At 41.1% G+C, this 10414-nt stretch overlaps 1 non-coding gene across 1 annotated transcript; it reads left to right on the top strand.

Annotated features, from left to right (window-relative positions):
- Positions 1 to 1522: 1522 nt before the first annotated feature.
- On the top strand, positions 1523 to 1594 carry TRNAG-GCC (transfer RNA glycine (anticodon GCC)). The gene has a single exon. It is a non-coding gene; the product is annotated as a tRNA-Gly (tRNA).
- The last annotated feature ends 8820 nt before the right edge of the window (positions 1595 to 10414 follow it).

Genomic DNA, 10414 nt, shown 5'->3' with positions numbered 1-10414 from the left:
TCCACTGAGTTGACGATGCCATTCAAACATCTCATTCTGCCTCCCCTTTCTCCTCCTGCCCTCAGTCTTTCTCAGCATCAAGGTCATTTCCAATCAGTCGGCTCTTTAAATCAGGTGGCCAAAGTATTGGAGCTACAGCTTCAGCATCAGTCCTTCCAATGAATATTCAGGATTGATTTCTTTAGGATTGACTGATATGATCTCCTTGCTTTCCCAGGAAATCTCAAGAGTCTTCTCCAGCACCACAGTTCAAAAGCATCCTTTCTCTGGCCCTGAGCCTTCTTAATGGTCCAGTTCTCACATCCTTACATGACTACTGGGAAAACCATAGCTTTAACTAGCAGACCTTTGCCAGCAAAGTGATGCCTCTGCTTTTTAATATGTTGTCTACGTTTGTCATAGTTTTTCTTCCAAGGAGCAAGCATCTTTTAATTTCATGGCTGCAGTCACTGTCTGCAGTAATTTTGGAGCCTAAGAAAATAGTCTGTCGATGTTTCCATTGTTTCCCCATATATTTGCCATGAAGTGATGGGACCCTATGCCACGATCTTAGTTTTCTCAATGTTGAGTTTTACACCAGCTTTTTCACTGTCTTCCTTCACTTTCATCAAGAGGTTTTTCAATTCCTCTTCATTTTCTGCCATTAGGGTGGTATCATCTGTGTATCTGAGGTTATTGATATTTCTCTGGGCAATCTTGATTTCAGCTTGAGCTTCATCCACCCTGGCATTTTGCATGATGTATTCTGCATGTAAGTTAAGCACGGTGACAATATACAGCATTGATGTACTCTTTTCCCAATTTTGAACCAGTCCGTTGTCCAGTGTCCAGTTCTACCTGTAGCTTTTTGGCCCACATTCAGGTTTCTCAGAAGACAAGTAAAGTGTTCTGGCACTTTATGATTCAATGGATGTTGGCAATTTGATCACTAGTTCCTCTTTTCTAAATTTTTGTCCTTTTCTTTTTGAGACTCCCATAATGTAAATGTCATTCTTCTTGATGCAGTCCTGTGGGTCTCAAGCTGTTAACCTTTAAAAATTTTTTTCTCTTGTTTTTCAGTGAGTCCCACTGCCCAGTGTTTCAGGTTGCTAACCTATTCTTTTCCTTCATTAGGCTGCTGTTGAACCCTTACATAATATCCTTCAGTTCTGTCTTACATTCTTCAGTTTTGTGACTTCTGTTTAATATTTTCTTATATTTTCTGTCTCTTTATTGAAATTCTTACTGTGTTCATCCATCCTTCTCCCAAGTTCACTGAGCATCTTATGAATGTTACTTTAAATGTTTTATCAGGTAAATTATTAATACTTAGCCACTTGTACTTCCGGGGCTGGTGCACCGGGATGACCTGGAGGGATGGGATGGGGAGGGAGGTGGGAGGGAGGTTCTGGAAGGGGAACACATGTACACCCATGGTGGATTCATGTCAATGTGTGGCAAAACAAATACAATATTGTAAAGTTAAAAAATAGATAAATAAACTAATTTAAAATAAAAAAAAATACTTAGCTGCATTTTAGCTTCCCTGATGGCTCAGATGGTAAAGAATCTGCCTGCCGTGCAGGAGACCCAGGTTCAATCCCTGGGTAGGGAAGATCCCCTGGAGTAGGGAATGACAACCCACTCCAGTATTCTTGCCTGGAAAATCCCATGGACTGTGGAGCCTGTCCATGGGATTGCAAAGAGTGAGACACGACTGAAGCAATTTAGCACACAACTGCATTTTATTAAGGTGTTTTTGTCTTGTTCTTTTATTTGAAACATATGCCTCTGTTTACTCATTTTTCTTGACTTTCAGTGTCTGTTTCTATGTATAGGTGAAGCAGCTATTTCTCCTTATGGAAGGAGTGTAATTGTTTTGGTGATGGACCTTATTGTTCAACCTTTCCCTAGCTCTTGGTCGTCTCTTGAAACTTTGTCATTATCTAAATCCCCTGCATTATTCTTAATAGATCCCAGTTGTTGAGGGTGTGTCAAGATCTGTCCAGGTTCTGAAGGGATTGATTTCAACTGGCATCTCATTTCTTGCTGCTAAATCCTCAGACAACATTTAAACTGTATGTATACCGTCAAATATAAACAAATATATACAGTCTTGTGAGACTGCAATCATAGACCCTGTTGACCTGAATGTTGAAGAATAGAAGATCTGGAGGTGTCCCATGCATGACAGTTGTAAGAATATGGGCTTCAGATAAATGGATAACCTCTTTCTAAGAGGTACTAGAAAGATGTTGTGAGGCAAAGGGAGAGCATAAAGATGGTTTTTCTTGCCTGCATGCCCTACGGAGCTCCTCTGTAGCCTCTAGATATGTCACAAACCTGAAGCCTGTCCCTCAGGTTGAGGCTCCTGAAAAATTTGTTGTTGTTCAGTTGCTCAGTCGTGTCTGACTCTTTGCGACCCCGTGGACTGCAGCATGCCAGGTTTCCCTGTCCTTCACCATCTCCTGGAGTTTGCTCAAACTCATGTTCATTGAGTCAGTGATGTCTTTTTTTCACAGGCAGACTGGGAGTCTGTTTCTTCTGCTGTCTGTGCAGTGCCCTGGAGGTGGTATCCAATCCCAAACTGTCTTCCTGGTTGTTTCAGTCCTGTATTGCTTAGGAGTGCTAGCCCCTCTGGCCCCCCGTGTGGACTGAACTTGATTGCAGGTTTTGGTGAGGTGTAGGAGAGCGTTGACTCCAGTACTCTTGCCTGGAAAATCCCATGGACGGAGGAGCCTGATGGGCTACAGTCCATGGGGTCGCTAAGAGTCGGACACGACTGAGCAACTTCACTTTCACTTTTCCCTTTCATGCACTGGAGAAGGAAATGGCAACCCACTCCAGTATTCTTGCCTGGAGAATCCCAGGGATGGCGGAGCCTGGTGGGCTGCCATCTATGGGGTCGCACAGAGTCGGACACGACTGAAGTGACTTAGCAGCAGCAGCAGCAGCAGCAGGAGAGTGTTGAAAGGAGGACAGGTGAGGAGTGCTGTCAGTGGTGCACACCTGTGGCTTTAGTATTTCTGGAAATATTTTGGGGAATGGGTCATGCCCATGGCTTTCTTGAGGCTGGGGGAAAATGCCAACTGGGAACACCTGTGGCTTTAGCAAGGCAAGGAAGAGCACTGGGGGCATGGCATACCCATGGATTTAATGATGTAGGAGAAAATCTTTGGAGGAGGGGCACACAAATTGTATGACTTTAGTGAGATTGTGCCCATGCACACCTACTTGCACTAGGAACACAGAGGGAGATTGCATAGAACAGAGCAGAGAGGAGAAGAATGGAGCAGGAGTGCAGAGCAGTCTAGCCAGCAGCCCCACCACCCCAGCCCAGGCGGCCCGCCAACAATAAGCCTGTGAATAGCCAGACAGTCTAGATGGGCCACCCAGAGCCCCTGCCATGTGCCAAAGGCATACATCCCATAGAGGTACCTGAATAGCAGAATAGTCTCCTTCAAGTACATGTTTTGGAACTTCATACCCAAGAACTTATTTGGATAATTCAGAAAAATATTAGTAGCCAACTTTTATTTTCTTATCATACTTCTGGTGCCACTGAATATTGATATGCCCACGAGTCCAGTGATGAGTGGACTCCCAGTGTTCTTCTTTGTCACTGTCATAGCTATCAAGCAGGTAAGCTTTACAGGAAGACGGTCATACAGGATCTCTGTTGTAAGACATTGTCTTTCACCCAAAGTAAAGCTGCCTGATTTTTTTTCAGCTAGTTCATAAGAAATGTAACTAATTTCTAGAAATGCATATTTGTAACTGGGTTAAAATGATTCTTTTTTTTTTTTTTTTTTTACCAGTAAACAACTTAGTTTTTTATTTGCCCAAGGCCAGCTGTTGCAGGCACTGAGGCCCCAAGACTTCCAGAAGGGATTAGGGGGGAGCCATCCTGCCTCCCAGGTGCTGCCCACCCCATCCTGCTTCCTGCAGGAGATGGGAGAGTAGATAAAGTGTACCTTTGTGCCATCAAGTATCTCAATTTTGTGTGTGTGTCTGTTGCTCAGTCGTGTCTGACTCTGTGACCCCATGGACTGTAGCCCACCAGGCTCCTCTGTCCAAGGGATTCTCCAGGCAACAGTACTGGAGTGGGTTGCCATTTCCTTCTCCTAAATTGATTCTTGAGTTAAGAGATCCTTTAGTTAAAACAGACAGCTTGTATAATTTAGTGCTAGTTTGGTACCCTAAGCGTTTGAGAAGGAAACTGTCATTCTAACATTGAATCAACTGGAGATGGCACCTGATTTTTGGTGAGTTGCTTTGTCCGTTGTGTCCCCGGCTGCCTTAACCCTGAGGAACTACTTCTGCAGTGTCTGGGATGTGGCTTCATAGGACGGCCTGCTGATTCCTGACTCACTCATCCCCATCAATCGCACCCTCCACCTCCTCTAGCCCCTGGCAGACACCTGATCTACTTTCTATTGCTAAAATTTGCCTATTCTGGATGTTTCAACTAACAGAATCATGCACTAGTGACTTTTTGTGTCTGACATTTCACTGAGCATGTTTTCAAGGTTTATCCACGTCAGTACTTCACTTACAGAAGAATAATATTCCATCATCTGGATAGACCACATTTTGTTTATCCATCATTCACTGATGGACATTTAGGATGCTTCTACTTTTTGGCTGTAATGGAGAACACTGTTATGAACATTTGCATACAAGCTTTGTGTAGGCATAGGTTTTCAGTTCTGAGTACGTACAAAGGAACAGAATTGTAGGAATAGAACTGCTCTAATGTTTTAAAGAACTGCCAAATTATTTTCCAAAGTGATCATCCCATTTTACATTTCCACCTGCCATTACTACACTCATACTAGTGGGTGTGAAGTAGTATCCTATAGTGTTTTGACTTTGCATTTACTTGGAAACTAATAATGCTGAGCATACTTTCATGAGCTTCTTGGTCTTTTGAAAATCTTCTTCAGAGAAATATCTTCCAGTCATTTGGCTCATTTTTAAATTGGGTTATCTTTTTATCCATGATGGTGAAAATTATTTGTATGTTCTAGATATGTCCCTTACCTGCTGCAAACTTTTGAATTCAATGACATTTGCATTTCAGTATTAATAGGTCATCTTTCATTTGGGATATATGTTTAATTTACAGAAAAAAAAAAGAAACAGCATCTAGTTAAATTCCTGATAGTCACATTGTTGCTGACAAAGCCACGCTTTTCTTTTCAAAGATTTTTTTTTTGGCTGCACAGAGTCTTCATTGCAGCACACAGGCTTTCTCTAGTTATGGCATGTGAGCTTTCTAGTTACAGTGTGCAGCCTTAGATGACCTGCAGCATGTGGGATATTAGTTTCCCAACCAGGAATCGAACCCATGTCCCCTGCATTGGAAAGGCAGATTCTTAAACACTGGACCACCAGGGAAGTCCCAAAGCCATGGTTTTCTGTGTTTGTCTCTAAATAAAAAAAATTAAAAACTGGAAAAAAAGAGGGAAAGTGCAAAAAAGGTGTTGTCAGTGGCTTTGTCCCTGAAAAAAAGTTGTATCCTATTTATTTCCTACTCCTCTGTAGATGTTTTAATATTAGCATGTGGATCTACTTCATATATAATTTAGTCACCTCTTAAACTGTTGTGTTTATGCTGGTTCCTAGAATGAGTGAGTTCACATGTGAATGCCTCACAAACAGTATCTTAGATCCCTATTGCCCCCAGTATCCCCTGGATGTAAGCCCCATTGGTTTTGAAAGAGAGATACTTTGGGGGTCTTTTCTCTGTGGTGCAGGTCTCAAGAGTGTGGATGCCCAAAGGTTTGGTTCTTAAGGGTTTGAAGTCTCCTTGGGTGGAAGCTCCTGAGATAAATCCTTATTTTGTGTCACCATGTAAGGAGTTTCTGGTGATACCATGTATCTCTCTCTCCTACCTGTCTTTATATGACCATTTTATCCCTTATTTTGCAGGGAGCTGTTCAGATTATTTTTAATTCTTTTTCAGTAGGAATTATTCCATCTATAACTGTGTATTTGGTGTGTCTATAGGGAGGTGACATCTTCCTATGCTGCCTTCTTTGACTGCTCCCCTCTAAGAGTTATCTTTCTTCTATATAGATTCCTTTTCTCTCATAAATTCCGAGGGATTGTCTGGTGTCACCCCAAAGAAAGTATCACAGTACATGAAGTTATTTGTTTCATTATTTTGGTGTTATTTTCAACAGTTTCATCTCAGTTTCATTTCCAAATTTTAGTTTCATCTAAAATGGTTTGCAATCTAGTATAACAAACAAGCACAAGGGATTTATTTTAACTATTGCCGCTGTTCAGTCGCTAAGTCATCGACTCTTTGCAATCCCATGGACTGCAGCATGGCAGACTTCCTTGTCCTTTACCAACTTTCAGAGCTTCCTCCAACTCATGTCCATTGAATCAGTGATGCCATCTAACCATCTCATCCTCCGTCATCCCCTTCTCATCCTGCCCTCAATCTTTCCCAGCATCAGGGTTTTTTTCTAATGAGTCAGCTCTTCAAATCAGGTGGCCAAAGTATTGGAACTTCAGCTCCAATCCTTCAGTCCTCCCAATTTGAATACGGAAGAGTGGATTTACTTTAGGATTGACTGGTTTGATCTCCTTGCAGTCTAAAGAACTTTCAAGCATATTCTCCAGCACCACAGTTCAAAAGCATCCGTTCTTCAGCATGCAGTCTTCTTTATACTTCAACTCCTACATCCATGCATTACTACTAGAAAAACCATAGCTTTGAATAGACAGACCTTTGTTGGCAAAGTGATATCTCTGCTTTTTAATAAATTCACTGTCTAGGTTTGTCATAGCTTTTCTTCCAAGGAGCAAATGTCTTAATTTCATGGCTGCAGTCACTATCCACAGTGATTTTGGAGACCAAGAAAATAAAGTCTGTTATTCTTTCCATTGTTTCCCCATCTGTTTGCCATGAATTGATGGGACCAGATGCCCTGATCTTAGTTTTTTGAATGTTGAATTTTAAGCCAGCTTTTTCACTGCCCTCTTTCAACTTCATCAATAGGTTCCTTAGTTCCTCTATGCCTTCTTCCATTATGATGGCATCATCTGCATATCTGAGATTGTTGATATTTCTCCCGGCAAACTTGATTCTAGCCTGTGATTCATCAGAGTAGAATTTTCCATGATGTACTCGCATGTAAGTTAAATAAGCAGGTTGACAATATACAGCCTTGACGTACTCTTTCTCCAATTCTGAACCAGTTCATTATTCCATGTCCAGTTCTAACTGTTGCTTCTTGACCTGTATGCAGTTTTCTCAGGAGGCGGTATGGTGGTCTGGTATTACTGTCTCTTAAAGAATTTTCTGACAGTCAAAGGATTTCACATAGTCAATGTAACAGAAGTAGATATTTTTCTGGAATTCCTTTGCTATTTCTATGATCCAGTGGAGGTTGGCAATTTGATCTCTGGTTGCTCTGTCTTTTTTAAACCCAGCTTGTACATCTGGAAGTTCTCGGTTCACATATTGCTGAAGCCTAGCTTGAAGGATTTTGAGTGTTACCTTGCTAACATGTGAAAGGAGTGCAATTGTATGGTAGTTTGAACTTTCTTTGGCATTGCCTTTCTTTGGGATTGGAATGAAAACTGATCTTTTCCAGTCCTGTGGCCTCTGCTGTGTTTTCCAAATTTGCTGGAATATTGAGTACAGCACTTTCACAGCATCATCTTTTAGGATTTGAAATAGCTCAGCTGGAATTCCATCACATTCACTAGCTTTGTTTTTAGAAATGCTTCTTAAGGTCCACTTTACTTCACATTTCAGAATATCTGTCTTTAGGTTAATGACCACACCATCATGGCTATCTGTGTCATTAAAACCATTTTGTACACTTCTTCTGTGTATTCTTGCCACCTCTTCTTAATCCCTTCTGTGTCTGTTATGTTCTTACCATTTCTGTCCTTTATTGTACCCATCTTTGCATGAAATCTTCCCTTGTTATCTCCAATTTTCTTGAAAAGATCTCTAGTCTTTCCCTTTCTATTGTTTTCCTCTATGTCTTTACATGTCCATTTAACAAGGCTTTTTTTTTTTTTTTTAATTTCTCCTTGCTATTCTTTGGAACTCTGTGTTCAGATAGCCATATCTTTCCCTTTCTCCTTTGCCTTCCACTTCTCTTCTTTTCTCAGCTATCTGTAAGGCCTCCTCAGGCAACCATCTTGCCTTCTTGTATTTCTTTTTCTTTGGAATGGTTTGGTCACTGCCTCCTGAGGAATGTTACGAACCTCTGTCCATAGTTCTTCACTCACTCTGTCTATCAGATCTAATTCTTTGAATCTATTTGTCACTTTCACTGTATAATCTTAAGGAATTTTATTTAGGTCATACTGGAATGGCCTAGTGTTTTTCCCTACTTTCTTTCATTAGAGTCTGAGTTTTGCAATAAGAAGCTCATGATCTGAGCCATAGTCATTTCTCCATCTTGTTTTTGCTGACTGTATAGGGTTTCCCCATCTTTGGCTGCAAAGAGTATAATCAATCTGATTTTGGTATTGACCATCTATCTGGTGATGTTCAAATGTAGAGTCTTATCTTGTGTTCTTGGAAGAGGCTATTTGCTATGACCAGTGTGTTCTCTTGGCAAAACTCTGTTAGCCTTTGCCCTGCTTCGCTTTGTATTCCAAGGTCAAATTTGCCTATTAACTCCAGGTATCTCTTGACTTCCTACTTCTGCATTCCAATTCCCTATGATGAAAAGGACTTTCTTTTATTTTATTTTATTTTTTTTGGAGTTAGCTCTAGAAGGTCATGTAGGTCTTCATAGAACCATTCGACTTCATCTTCTTTTGCATTAGTGGTTGGGGTATAGACTTGAATTACTGTGATACTGAATGGTTTGCCTTGGAAATGAACCGAGATCATTCTGTCATTTTTGAGGTTGCACCCAAGCACTGCATAGGGAATGAGGAGAAAGGGGAAACAGAGGATGAGATGGTTGGATGACACCACTGACTCAATGGACATAAGCCTGAGCACTATCTGGGAGATTGTGAAGGACAGGGACTGGTGCGCTGCAGTCCATGGGGTCACAAATAGTCAGACACGACTGGGCAACTGAACAAAAACAACACTGCATTTCGGACTCTTTTGTTGACTATGAGGGCTATTCCATTCCTTCAAAGGGATTCTTGCCCACAGTAGTAGATATAATGGTCTTCTGAATTAAATTCACCCATTCCTGTCCATTTTAGTTCATTGATTCCTAAAATATTGATGTTCACTCTTGCCATTTCTGTTTGATCACATCCAATTTACCTTGATTCATAGACTTTACACTTCAGGTTCATATGTAATATTGTTCTCCACAGCATTGGACTTTACTTTCACCACCAGACACACCCACAGCTGGGCATAGTTTCTGCTTTGGCTCAGCCTCTTCATTCTTTCTGGAGCTATTTCTCCACTCTTCCCCAATACCATATTGGACACCTACTGACCTAGGGGGCTCATTTTCCAGTTTCATATAGTTTTGCCTTTTCATACTGTTCATGGGGTTCTCAAGGCAAGGATACTGAAGTGGTTTGCCATTCCCTTCTCCAGTGGATCACGTTTTGTCAGAACTCTCCACCATTACCTGCCTGTCTTGGGTGGCCCTGCACAACATGGCTCATAGTTTCAATGACTGAGTTACACAAGGCTTTGATCCATGTGATCACTTTGGTTAGTTTTCTGTGATTGTGGTTTTAAATATATTTATTGTAAGTATTTTTTAAGAATTTATTTATCTTTAATTGAAAGATGATTGCTTTACAATATTGGTTTGATTTCTGCTGCACATCAACATGAATTAGCCTTATGTCCTCATAGCCTTCTACTAGCCTATGTGTCCCTTCCCTCTTGAGCCTCCCTCCCACCTCTCGCCCCTTTTTACCACTCCAGGTTGTTACACAGCCCCAGTTTGAATTCCCTGAGTCATATAGCAAATATTTCCTTTTGCTATATATTTTACATGTGATAAATAATATGCTTCCATACTACTCTCTCCATTCATCTCACCTCTCTCCTCCCCTCACCTGTCTCCTCCCCCCACCACCCTTGCCTGTAAGTCTGTTCTGTATATCTGTGTTTCCATTGTTGCCATGCAAATAGGTTCATCATTACCATTTTCGTAGATTCCATATATATGCATTAATATATGATATTTGTCTTTCTCTTTCTAATTTACTTTACTCTGTATAATAGGCTCTAGGTTCATCTGCCTCGTTCGAACTGACTCAAATATGTTCCTTTTTATGGCTGAGTAGAAGTTCATTGTACATATGTACCACAGCTTCTTTATCCATTCATCTATTGATGGACATCTAGGTTGCTTCCATGTCCTATCTATTGTAAATAGTGCTGCAATGAACATTGGGGTACCTGTGTCTTTTTCAGTTTTTATTTCCTCCGGGTGTATGTCTAGACATGGCATTTCTTCAAGGC

Source organism: Giraffa tippelskirchi, chromosome X (assembly GCF_054371585.1).
Source record: "Giraffa tippelskirchi isolate mGirTip1 chromosome X, T2T-mGirTip1v1.2.pri, whole genome shotgun sequence".
Taxonomy (NCBI): Eukaryota; Metazoa; Chordata; class Mammalia; order Artiodactyla; family Giraffidae; genus Giraffa; species Giraffa tippelskirchi.
This window is presented reverse-complemented; position numbering and strand designations above follow the sequence as displayed.